We start from the raw sequence: 12,968 nt of genomic DNA, 5'->3' as shown, positions 1-12,968 counted from the left end.
TGGTGAATGCAAAGCACTATGCATTAAAATCCGGAATATATTTTTAATTGAATGAGCCATTCGAAAACCCCAGATGTGAAGAAAAAACATAGTCAAGTATTCATAAGTCCTGAAGCAAACAATCCACTGAATATCTCTGGAGATTCCCGGTCATCCAGGTCACAGTTGTCTTGAAGGTGCTTTTTTCTTCAAAAGGCAGCTGGACTGTTTTTTTCTTGAGGAAGAAGAAAAAAATGTTTCGCTTCTCAACCAAGAAGCCTCTTAGATGAGAAGTGAAATGTTTTTTTCTTCCTCAAGGAAAAAACAGTCTAGATGCCTTTTGAAGAAAAAAGCACTTTGGAAAGATCCCTCTGAATGGAAATTTTCTCTATCCCATTATCCTACTGCCAGAAAAGTTTTAAAAGGATGGAGGGAAGGGAAAGAAAGGAAAGGCAATGCAGAAGATACTAATCCTTTGGAACCACATTCTTTTGCAAATTGGAAAGTAATACCAGGGGGAAAAAAGCCTTTACATTCATATTTTTTTCTTGTTTGTTATTTTCAATATAGCTTCATTTTCTCTCTGAAAAGTGCTACATTCCAATGCCCCGCCTATATTTTAACTATTGCAGCAAATGACCTGATATAACATGGCAATAAATTAATCCACTGTGTGGTGTGTACATATTTATTGTCAGTCCAAAAAACTTCACACAACAAGAAGTAACTCAAGAGGTTGGAGCTATGTTGTTTTGTCACTGCAGCTGTTACTTGTTCCAGGCCTTGAGAGGCATGGAGATTCTGAAGTAACAGGTGATGCTGTTGGTATACTTATCACAGTAGAAGAGTCTCCACTGCTCTCATCTTTTGAATATGCGGCTGATTTCTCAGACTCCAGGTTTTCGTTTATTAAGTCTAGCAGGAAGGATGAACTTGTCATCTCACTAGATGTCTCTCCACTTTTTCTCTTCAATGAGTCCAGATCCTGGGCTCTGAGTTCCATGTCAGTTGTAGTTTCATTTAAGAAGGGATCCTGGTCAGAGCTGCTTCTATCAGCTGATAGTTTGTCACTGGGCTTTCTCAAGGGACAATCCACTAAACTGGGCACTTTACGGCCAATCAATCCATCTGGAGCCTCACAAACTGGAATTGGTTTTGGGAAGGGTATGTAATCAACAATTGCATTATTTTTTTTGAATCTTTCTTTACTTTTAGTCAGTGGTTTTTTCAAAAACCCTGCAAGTGAGGATTTTATTCTTGAGACAGTTGAGAGACTGGGTTCCATATTACCTATAGGTTTTTTTCCATCTGCCATAAGAATGTCTTTGTTACGCTGGGACATATTTTGAAGAATATTTTTCTCGGTTACAACATGCCTGGTAATTCTTTTGGTGAAATGCCCTTGGGTTTTCTGAACCAAAGATGTCCCTTTCTGAGAATTTACAGAAAGATTACTTAACTGCCTTTCCAAAGATAAAATCTGAATGGTAATGCGTTTTGGTTTCCTAGTAAAAGTGGGTTTTTTCTTCCTCTTTGCTGTCAGATTAGAATGAGGGCATGTTTTACTTTTGATTATTGCAATGGAATCATCATAATTATTTTGTAGAACTGGGTTTAGGTCCATACATGCTTCATTATCCTGATTCAAATAATCAAGTGTCTTCTTTCCATATAACAAAAGCCACTGATTCCAAGCAAACTTCCACCTGCTTCTTTCATGACAAAAAACGGGAAAGGATTCACTCATTTTCTACAAAAAGAAAGAGATAGTGAAACTTTTATACCAATTAGTAGCACACAACTGTTACACATACTTAGGGAGAGCTCCTACTGACACCTGTATCCCTTGAAATTATTTAAAACTATCTGTTGCCTATTTCTTAAATTCCCGAAACCACATTCATATAACTTTTCAAGAAGTTCAAATTTATATCCAGACTCGCATAAACCCTGCAAAGAAATTTAAGGTTAAAAATTTAATCTTAAACCATAAATTGAAGTTTAGAGACAGCAACAGATCAGACTTGGATTTTTCACATGTAAGTCCAGAATAGCCCTAGTACTATAGTAGTTGGATGTTTTGAATATTTTCTTTTTCAAAAGTGAAGTAAGTAAGTTTGTGGTAAAAAAAAAACAAAAAACAGTACCATAGCCAAAATCTTCTAATTTATAATCTTACTTAATTACAGTACCTGAAGAGTGGGGGGGGAAGCAAAATTTGATTTAAAGACAAATATCCATTACCCGGATGCACAAATTTTCAATGAAGAAGTAAGATCCTTCCCCCTTGAAGTTGTTTTGCAAAAAGTCTGCAATCTCTTCCTGTGTATGAGGATAGTGATAATGCTTCACTATGCCTCTTATGTAAAACCACTTTGGTACAAAGCCTTTTCCAGATACGGAAACTGCCATTGATGCTCAGAAAGAATGTGACGTTTCAACAATTCCAATGTTTCCATAGTGGGCAGTGCCAGGCTGATGCAGAGCCAAGCCACTACAAGCCTATTTATCACTTTTTTCAACTATAAATACTTTCTACTACATTCAGGTAAATTTGCTCCCTAGGTTGGGTTTACCAATCATAAATTGGTAGAAATTCTCATGCATATTTATTCTGAATCTGAAGTCCAATTGATTTACGGGCAAGATTTAAAGTGATCCCATTAATTCATTTTGTAATCAATTTCATGCTCTAATTTTACCAAAGATTTCCAACTGTATAACTTTCATAATGCCAACCCACAATCTCCAACTTCATTTCTTGCACTGATATAAGTAACATGCATCTTCCACTAGTAGCATAACACAAATAAAACTGATAGTGCTAATACATCTTCTGTATTAGATTCATAAAAGTTATTGTTTTCCTCACGTCCCCCCAAAAAAATATCCATCATAAACTCAAGGAAATTTGGATTTTTGTGATAAAATGTTATTAGCTTACAAAATCTTAAAAGCAATGACAATGGTTAAAGAGCAAAGGGTAAGAAAACAGCACATACCATTTGATTTTGTGATTCTCCTTGGGTACAACTAGCACTGATTATTTTGCCATTTGAATTTTCTAGTTCATCCATAATGCTCAGAGGCAGAAGAGGCAATTCCTTCTTTTTTAAACCACTTTTGATGTCATGGACAAAGCCAGCCTGAATGTTTTGTCCATCATTAATTAAATAATCTTTGGGAAGATTGGCTTTCCTTTAAAACAAGAAGATTAATAATCACTAGACAATCAACCTTTAAATGAATAATACTGTATTACTAGTAGTTAATTCTTAGTTCCTGCTTAGATAGCAGGTGAAAACCACAGCCAGGGGTCCCTTTGTTCATCTCCAGCTCGGGGTTCAGTTGCAACTCTACTTGGGCTAATATGCTATGATCACCACTCAGTTGGATTACTGGACTATACTATATATGGGTTGGAGACAAACCAAACACTACAGCTAGCAGAAAATATAGTGGAAGACTCTGTTAATTCATCAAGTTAGAATAAGAACCTATTTTAAGTCCCTAATTGCTACCTGTTGGCCCAATTAAAAAAAAAAGCTTTAAATCCCTGGTGTGTCAAAACATCTTGGATATGTTAGGCAACATCTTGCAAGATCCTAATCTGCTGGCCTCACCCAGTTACTAAGGGAGGACTTATTTCAACTTCCTTGACCATAAGGAAGTCAATTTCTTAACTATCTGAGCAATATCTTTCTGTATCCTCAGTCAGCAAGGAGTAGGTCAGGATGCTGAATGTTTAGCAAGGTACATCCATTTTCTTCTCAGCTGTTCTTTTCTCTTGAAAATAAGTTTGCCATATTGAATTCATTATGGCATACATAGGGAGCATGACATCTATGAAATTTTTTTTTTAATCAGAAGGAACTTTTGTGTGCATTTTTTAATAGAGAGCTTCCACTGTACAAATAATATTGGAAACAGACAGGGGTGAAATTCACTTACCTTCGCTACCGGCTCGCAAATGTGAGCACGTGCGCCTCCTCCACGCATGTGCAGAGCCTTCTGCGCATGCGCAGAGGATCAAAAGCAGAACTTAATGACATCCAGGAGGATGGGCGGAGCCTCCCACCACCAGCGCTACTGATTTGCCCAAGCCAGATAGAACCGGCTGAATTTCACCACTGGAAACAGGAATACTTAGTCATGCTTGTACAAATCAGAAGAAAAACCTACAATTAAATAAGGTCTTGGGGTTTCAAGATAACAGCTCATTGGAGAGACAATGGAGTTGTTTCAGTGGATATACTGTTTCAGATTTCTTCTTTCCGGACTATGAAAAAAATGTTTTTAATCACCACTAATTTTCAAAAATCTGGTAAAACAGCAATTTTCCTTCTGTGGAGGTCTAGAAAACAATACAATCTTCAACTAGGAGCCTGGATAGCTTAACAGACTAAAAGCCTGTTATTAACATTCAGCTGTCTGCAATTATTGCAAGTTTGAATCTCCCCAGGCTCAAGGTTAACTCAGCCTTCCATCCTTTCTAAGGTAGGTAAATTGAGGACCCAGTTTGTGGGGGCAATAAGCTGACTTTGTATAAAATATACAAAAGTGTGAAGGCTATTGCTTAACGTACTGTAAGCCGCCCTGAGTCTCCAGAGAAGGGCGGCATATAAATCTAAAAAAAAAAAAGTATTCTCTGAAAGCCCTCTACACTTTTGGGGTGAGTGGTGAGCAATGACAGTCAACTAAGGTGCCTTTCAGGTTTTAATGAAAGTGTCCATTTTTTTTTCTTTCATTATATCTCTTTTGAAGTCCTCTCTTTGATTTTGAGTTTTATGAATGTATGTTTCTGTGATCTCAAAACTGTAATTAACTTTCCAAGCTGACTCTTTGGGTTTATTTTTTTTCCTTCTGACTATTCAATTATTAAACAGATTTTTGTAACAGCGTTAAAAAGTTCATTTGCTTATAAAAGGGAAAAAGGCTGTTGTGAGTTATACGCAGTGGTGAGATTCAAGTAATTTAACAACCGGTTCTCTGCCCTAATGATTTCTTCCAACAACCAGTTTGCCAAACTGCTCAGAAAGTTAACAACCGGTTCTCCCGAAGTGGTGCAAACTGGTTGAATCCCACCACTGGTTATATGGTAATTGATCAACATACATAACAAGGTTTTTTATGAGGAGAAGGTAGTATTCTTTGGTTTTGTTTTACTATTTTTCTGTGAGAAAGCTAAAAAGAGACAGGGATTGATAAAAACAACTATACACTATTAAAACTGTCCTGGGGGTTTGTCTGTGTCTGTTTGTACCTTCAAGTTAACTCAAATGGTACATTACACTGCAAAAATGTTTGAATCATGATACCTAAAACCTACTAGCTTAAATAATGCATAACAATCCAGAACTTTTAATTTCTGTGGAATTGAAATTTCCATGATGTTCAGACCAATTTTATACATGAAGTCATGGCTGTTGTTGTTCCAATACTTCCTGTCAATTTCCCACAAGCAAAGTCAATGGGAAAACCGGCAGGAAATAGGACATCATTCCCACATCTACTGGTCATTCTGTTTAGGTAAGTAACTATTGACTTATTATTGAAGCCATCACGTTATTTTTATTTATGATATATGTTCTTCTTAAATGATCTTAGATCTTCTTAGATGATTATGGGACCATCCAGCATTGGGGTTAAAAAAAAACTTATAATCAGCCTAAATGTTAACATATATTCCGATCACATCCTGTATGACCTTTCTCTCAAAGGATAACACAGCAGATCACATGGTTATCTAAGGTTCAATATTATACTAATGAGAATTTTACCCATCTGTATTTTGATTATAATTCTCTTTGCCTTATTTGGATTTACTTTCCTACAATCATCATCCCAGCTGTCTGCCTGTTGACAACTTCTATGTCTTTTAACTGCAAGAGGGAGCTCCAACATAAAGAATATCTACTTATGATTTTCAACATTGAACCTAAGGATCTTTGTACTAGAAATGGTATAAAGAATGCCAGTTTTGATGTAAAGAATGCCAGTATTTTAAAAGTTTCTTTTAAGTGTTTAATGGGTCTAGCTAGGTTGTAGCATTAAGAGCTAAAATTCCTTCAAGGCTTTTCTTTATTCCTTTTTGCTTCCAAGGTCCCTTCCAAATCTATTATTCTCTGTTCTCTATTATAGTATCTAAATGTTATATAGAATCTGTATCTTACTCCAAATTGGATAATTTGTCTTACATAATATATCTTATATAATGCAAAGACTTGAGTAGAAAATGACACACTAAGAAAAAAACAACATAATGAGAAGGGTCCAAGCAGAATCATTGATTTCTCTGTTGGTTGACCACAAATTAAAGATCTTCTTAAAAGTAGATTATGTATAGTAGAAAGTAGCGTAACTAAATTAATTCAACAAAAACAACCAGATTTGAATGAAAAATTGCATTATTTTTAAGATAAATCTGAAAAATTAACAAACAATTCCAAATTAGAACTCAAGATTAAAAAATTAAAGATTTGCAAACAGGACATGAGGAACTGTTTTAGTTCAGAGAAATTAAATGACAAAGTTAAACAAGTCAGAAACTGAACCAGAAACAGCTAAACAGGATTACAAAAATAATTTGAAGTTTAATGGGATATCCGAAGTTTTAGGAAAGATGTTAATAGAGAAATGAAAAAAATTACTTAAAACTAGTCTTGATTTGGATATGGATGAAATTTTGGAGATTCAAGAAATTTAAGGAACAAATTCATAGCATGTAGAAGTAAATTGCTATATTGTGGTAGGGGATGTTGTTGGAAGGGTTTGAACAGAGAACACCATTATATGTCAAGTGTATATTCCCAGCAGGATCACCCAAAAATTAAATGTCATTCTAGCTTCCCAGCTAAAGTAAGTGGGCACCTATATTGGACAGTAGTGATATAGGACGATACTGGAGGCGGGTGATTGTTTAGTGACAATGGAAAAGGCATCACTCTGTACTCCACAGGAGAAGGCAATGGTAAACCACTCCTGTATTTTTACCAAGAAACCACATGGATACATGATTGACAATTATAATACCAGATGATGGGCCTCTCAGATTGAATGGTACTCAACAGGCAATACACCATCAAACCAGTGCATCGGAAAACCCAAGTAGTGCAAGTTCGGAAAATGTAGAGTAACCCCGCCCATAGAATTGCCAAAAGTCGGACACGACTGAATGGATAACATCATCATCATCAACAACAACAACAACATGCTTCTGAGGATCTGTCAGAGTGCAAATAGTGTTGATAAGGTGACTACATTAAAGCCTTCAGGATGTTTAGTTGCTGATGTTCCCATATAGAAAAAAAAAATTCAAATGTGCAAAGACAGAATTACAGTGGGAACATGGAACATAAATAGCAAAAATGTGGGGAAGCTTAACACAATGAAGGTTAAAGAATCAACTACACATTGATGTTTTAGGAATCCATGAATTGAGATGAACTGAACTTGGACATTTTCAATCAGATCACACCACTTACTACTCAGGACATGAAAAACCAGTGTTGAGACAGTGAGTTTTCATAAGTGAGAACAGTACCTGGTTATAATGCAATCAGTGACCAAATAATATCTACCCGTGTTTCCCCGAAAAAAAGACCCAGTCTTATGTTCTTTTGGGCCCCAAAATAAGCATTAGGGCTTATTTTCAGGGAAACACAATTTCAGGGCGATCAGCTGACCGGGCTCCCTGCCGCGCATACAAGAGCCAGCAAGTGCGCAGGGACCGATGGAATCTGGCAGCAGCTGCAGCCGGCTGGTACCTTGGTCGGCACACTCTGGGACTGAATAGAGCAGAAGGCAGATGATCCATCATTGGCCTGCATGTGCACTCTGCCTTCTATGCTGGCCATGCCCACCCTCCTTTACTAGGGCTTATTTTGGGGGTAGGGCTTATATTAGGCGTAGTCCTGGATGTCGGGCTAGGGCTTATTTTTGGGATAGGTCCTATTTTCTGGAAAACTACCCTGTTTTCCCCAAAATAAGACATCTCCTGATAATAAGCCCTATTGGGATTTTTGAGCACATGGCAATAAGCACTTATTTCAGGGTTCAAAAAATATAAGACAGGGTCTTATTTTCGGGGAAACACGGTAATAGATTTTGTGACAATCTTTAGTATGACAAGTGGATTGGACTAGAAGACCTCCAAAGTCTCTTTCAACTCTGTTATTCTATATTCTGGATCTGAAGACTATGGATTAAATGAGGAGGTAGATGGATTTGTTTAATATTTAATGAAGGAAGGACAATAAGATTGTAATTATCTGTTGAAAAAGTCAGAAGTCACAAATTTCTTAAGTTTACTTTTTTAAGACTTGAACTTTTTATTTGTTTTCCTTTTTTGATTTGTCTTTTATTTCTATATAAGCAAAATGTCGGTTTCTTTTAACATTAAATCTTAATATTCAATGCTTTCAATGCTGTGTTAAATAAGAATAGATTTCAATAGGTAGGAGGAAATTATTATAATTATTCATTTTATTTTATGATTTAGATGTGCTGATTGAAGGGAAGGGAAAGGAAAGGCTTTCTTCACCAAACTGATGGAGAGATGATGCCACAGACTCTACTTTTAAATATGCTTGTCAATACACAAGGCCTAATAAGTTCTATATTTTTATTAAGAATTGTCTCTAAAATGTACTTGCTATAATAGGCCTTGGTTTTTCCTTGAAAGAAGCACAACATAAATGACACCTGGATTCAGAGTTCAGTTAATTAGTCCCAGAACTATTGCTTGTTCAGATAAGATTTTCAGGATGTATTTATTTATTATGAGATGCCATGCCTAAAGGTGATTCTAGGTAGTTTACAAACCTAAACTTACAATTACGTGTGTAAGTAAATTGGGGGCTTGCAAGGTTGTTGTTTTTTTTCTGGAAAGGGGAAATTAAAGGAATCCCCATTTCCTTTTACAGTGGGACTGTCTCATTGACTTTATATCGTATCCTTGCCAGTTCCATCCCTCTGATGGGGGATAAAGACCAACACTCAAATAAGTCTAACCAGTAAACATAAAAATGAAAAATGATCTACAACTCTCATTTTAAAGAAAGAAAATATTTTTTCTAATTATGGTTAATTACCTTTCATCCTGGCCAATTGATCGCAAATGATCACTTGTACCAACTATGAATTTATTTTCCATTCTCAGATCTTGAGTAGGTTTCCTTCTGGCCTCAGACCGATTTATTATGTCATCTGAAATAGCAATAGGTTTTATTTCAAAAATGCAGTGCTATCAGCAAATAGAAGCCATTTGTTTCTTCACACACAAAAATGCCTAGTGTAATAATTTCAGTTGGACATTCTCATCCTAATGCCTTTTAGATATTTGGCACCAGAAGTGATTTGCAGCCAGCATAACTTTTGGTTGAGAATTAAAGGGGCTGAATTCTAGTCTACCCAGATGGAAACCAAGTTAGGGAAAATTGGCTTACAGTTGGATGGCTTGGAAAAAAGTGGAGAAGATATAACTAGCATAACTATGATTAAGAGATTGATCTGGGGATTGATTCACATCCTAGCGCAATGTCCAAACTACAGGCTGTTTACCCTGTGGAGCCAGTGAGTCACAAAGACAGTTTCAGGCTTTTGGTCAATTTGTTTGCATTTTAAGATTAGGCTAATTCACATCTGTGAATGTTTTCATCCAGAATTAAATCTGTCACTGTCAGATGTAAATGCCTTATTCTCTAATGTGTAAATAGTATATGAATGGGGTATCAGGGGTTAACTTATTCTTCACTTCTTAATGTATTCATAATTCACCACTCCCACTTATAGCTCCACCCATTGTATATATAAGGAGCCACCTACACCCTTTTCCTTGCTTCTATCTGTGAATATTCAGTGAATATAGAATGCCTATTGTAAATAAAAGGAAGTATATTTAAACCTTTAACTCTCACTAATATTATTGAGTCTGATCCTGAAAATATTGCAACAAGCTGGTAGCAGAGGATGGTTAATTGACTCAATAAAAACTTAAAAATGTCTAAGAAAGATAGGCCCAACACCAGGGCCTACAGCAAAGAAATGGAAACAGAACAAGAAATAATCAACGAATCCACAAACGCAATTTCGAGAGAATCCGAAGAATACACCACTGAAGACGAAGAAATAATAGACGAAAATGATGACCAGGAGGAAATCGAAATAGAGAATAACGAACTCAGGTCAGAGATATTAAAACTATTAAAAAGCCAGAAGAATGATGAAAGCCTCATCGCGAGCCTCCAAGAAATGCTGAAGAACAGCGGAGCAGCGAGAGAGAAAAACATCACTAATGAGAAGTCTAAAGACCCAAAAATAGTGAGTGATATGACTGCAGAGAAAGTCATTACGAAGAAGAAAAACAGTGATCCCGCGCGAAATTTTGAATGGCAGCCATCTTGGTTTCAACAGGCCTCCAAGGTGAGCGAAGCAGAGCCAATCAAAATGCTCAATTCAAAATTTCTGGCGCGAAAAACGTTATCAGACAACGAAAATGAAAAAGAAGATTCGAACTCCTCAGAAGAATCAGAATCAGAAAGTGAAGATGACTCAACAAAATCCCAAATAAAATCAGCAATGAAAACACTTTTTGCTGCATTTGGGCCAAAACTAAAAATTACCAAAGAGCCACCGAAGAAGCGAGCGAGCAAGCCGATACCTCAAGACCTGCCCGCTCCCATCCTGACTTCGAAAGCGCCGACGCCCGAACCCAGAGAGCCTTGTCGATTCCGCCCTACACCACAGACCGAAGCAAGTGCCAACGCTCCCAAAAGAAAAAGGAGAGCAGCCGCCGTCGTCAGAACTCCCAAGGTCGAACCAGAGACCGACTCGTCTGAAGCAGAGCAGAGCGAGCGAGCCGCAATGGAGAGAACCTTCCACGACGACTCCAAAGAAGAAATGGACAACGCGCATGCGCGAAACTACGCAGACGGTCCGGGAAGACATGAACTGGCGAGAGAACCACGCAGACTCGTTGCGAGCATCCCCATGCCGTTTTGCAATTTTCTACACTTGCGAGACCACGGACTGCCCCAGGTCGTAAGTAATGGACAAAATAATATCGGAAATTTACCCAGTGACTTCCCAAAACTAAGGGTTGATGGCATTAATTTGCAAGAATGGTATCAACAACTCCAGGTTGTCTTTATGAAGGAAAATTTACTATTTTTTATCACTAGTCCCCCAAAAAGACCTTGGACTTTAAAAATAGATTGTTTACACCATAGAGCATTTTTCTTAATAATATCTAGTGTGTCTCCTGCAATGTATCATAGCATCAAACCTAATCTGACTGTTTCAGAAATTATTCAATGCATGTTTAATTTGTTTCACAGCGATAGTGTGGCTACCACCACAAGAATGTCTAAGGATTTCTTTTCATCTAGAGTGAAACCACGGGTTTCCATAAGTGAGCATTTAATATCTTTAAACAAAATAAGAGCTGACCTGCATTTGAGGGGGGAGGTGATTTCAGACCAAACAATGAAAAGTGTTATTATCAACTCACTTGATTCATCATGGGACAGTTTTATGTCACATTTAGACACTATCAATCTAGGATATTTATCCATAGAAAGTCTATCCAATAAATTGATAGCAGAAGACAATTCAAGAAGAAATCGTTCTAGCAATCACACAGAACACAAACCTTATAGGAAAGTAGCTTTCCAAGAAAAATATAATGAAACATTTAAATGTCACAATTGTGGATCCAGGGAACACAATAGAAGAGATTGTCCCAAAATTTCAAAGGAAAGACATAGGTCAGAATATAGGAACAAATACAATTATAGACAGTCTTCCATAGATAGACATAGATATAGAAGCCCACCAAATTACAAAGAGAATAGAGGGGGCAGAGATAATTCAAAGGATAGAAAATCTGGTTCACTGAATGGATTAAATAAACAAGACAACACTAAAATACAGCAAAATGAGAACAATAATTGGCTTATTGATTCTGGAGCAACTAATCACACCACTAATAACAAAAATATATTGTCTTCATTTACAGAAGATAAATTTGTAATAAAAGTAGCTAACCAAGAAAAGGTTCAAGTATTAGGCAGAGGAAATGTAACCTTGCCTGGTCTAGGAAAAATAGAGGGGGTATTGTTAATACCTGAAATACCTCATAACATACTAAGTGCCATAAAACTAAGTAGAGATTCTGACATTAATATAGTTTTCTCAAAGGGAAAAGCGACTTTGGAGAAGAATAAAATAAATATAGGCACTGTGATGATTAAAGGAGGCCTACCTTATCTGATAACAAAGGAAAAATGGTTGCATAACATTGATTCAAATATGGAAGATTGTATTGAAGCAGATGATGAAAATATTAGCAACAGTGACAATGATGAATGTAAAATATCTCATGATCACGCAGATGCACACAATGAAAAAAAACCAAAAATAGGTAAATCAATTCATGATGAGTGTGCTCACATCTTACATAGGAAGTTAGGACATGCCAGTTTTCCTGTAGTACAAAAAATGACTGAACACGCAGAAGGTGTCAAAATAAAAAATTGTGAAAACTATTTGGAATGCTCAGTATGTAAATCTACAAAACTAAAAACTAGTCCCAGACCAAGAAAATCTACTAGATCAACTAACAAAATTTTTGATTTAGTACACATGGACTTAGTTGGCCCATTAACTCCATCAATCACCTATAGAAAACGTTACTTCCTGACAATAGTAGACGATTATAGCCGTTATGGGTTTGTTTATACATTAAAACACAAAGATGAAACCTTTCAAAAATTTAAGGAATTTTACAAACGCATAGAAACACAACACAATATCAGAATAAAACAAATTATGACAGATAGGGGATGTGAATTCATGTCTAAAGAATTCTCCCAATGGTTAAAGGATAGAGGAATGCTACATTACACGTCTAGTCCATTTTCTGCGTTTCAGAACGGGATTGTAGAGAGAAAGAATTCCACATTACAAACCATGATTAGATGCACATTGGA

The sequence above is a fragment of the Pituophis catenifer genome, unplaced genomic scaffold, assembly GCF_029215685.1.
Source record: "Pituophis catenifer annectens isolate HBS135680 unplaced genomic scaffold, rPitCat1.0.hap2 SCAF_3, whole genome shotgun sequence".
Lineage (NCBI taxonomy): Eukaryota > Metazoa > Chordata > Lepidosauria > Squamata > Colubridae > Pituophis > Pituophis catenifer.
Note: the sequence above shows the minus strand (reverse complement) of the source record.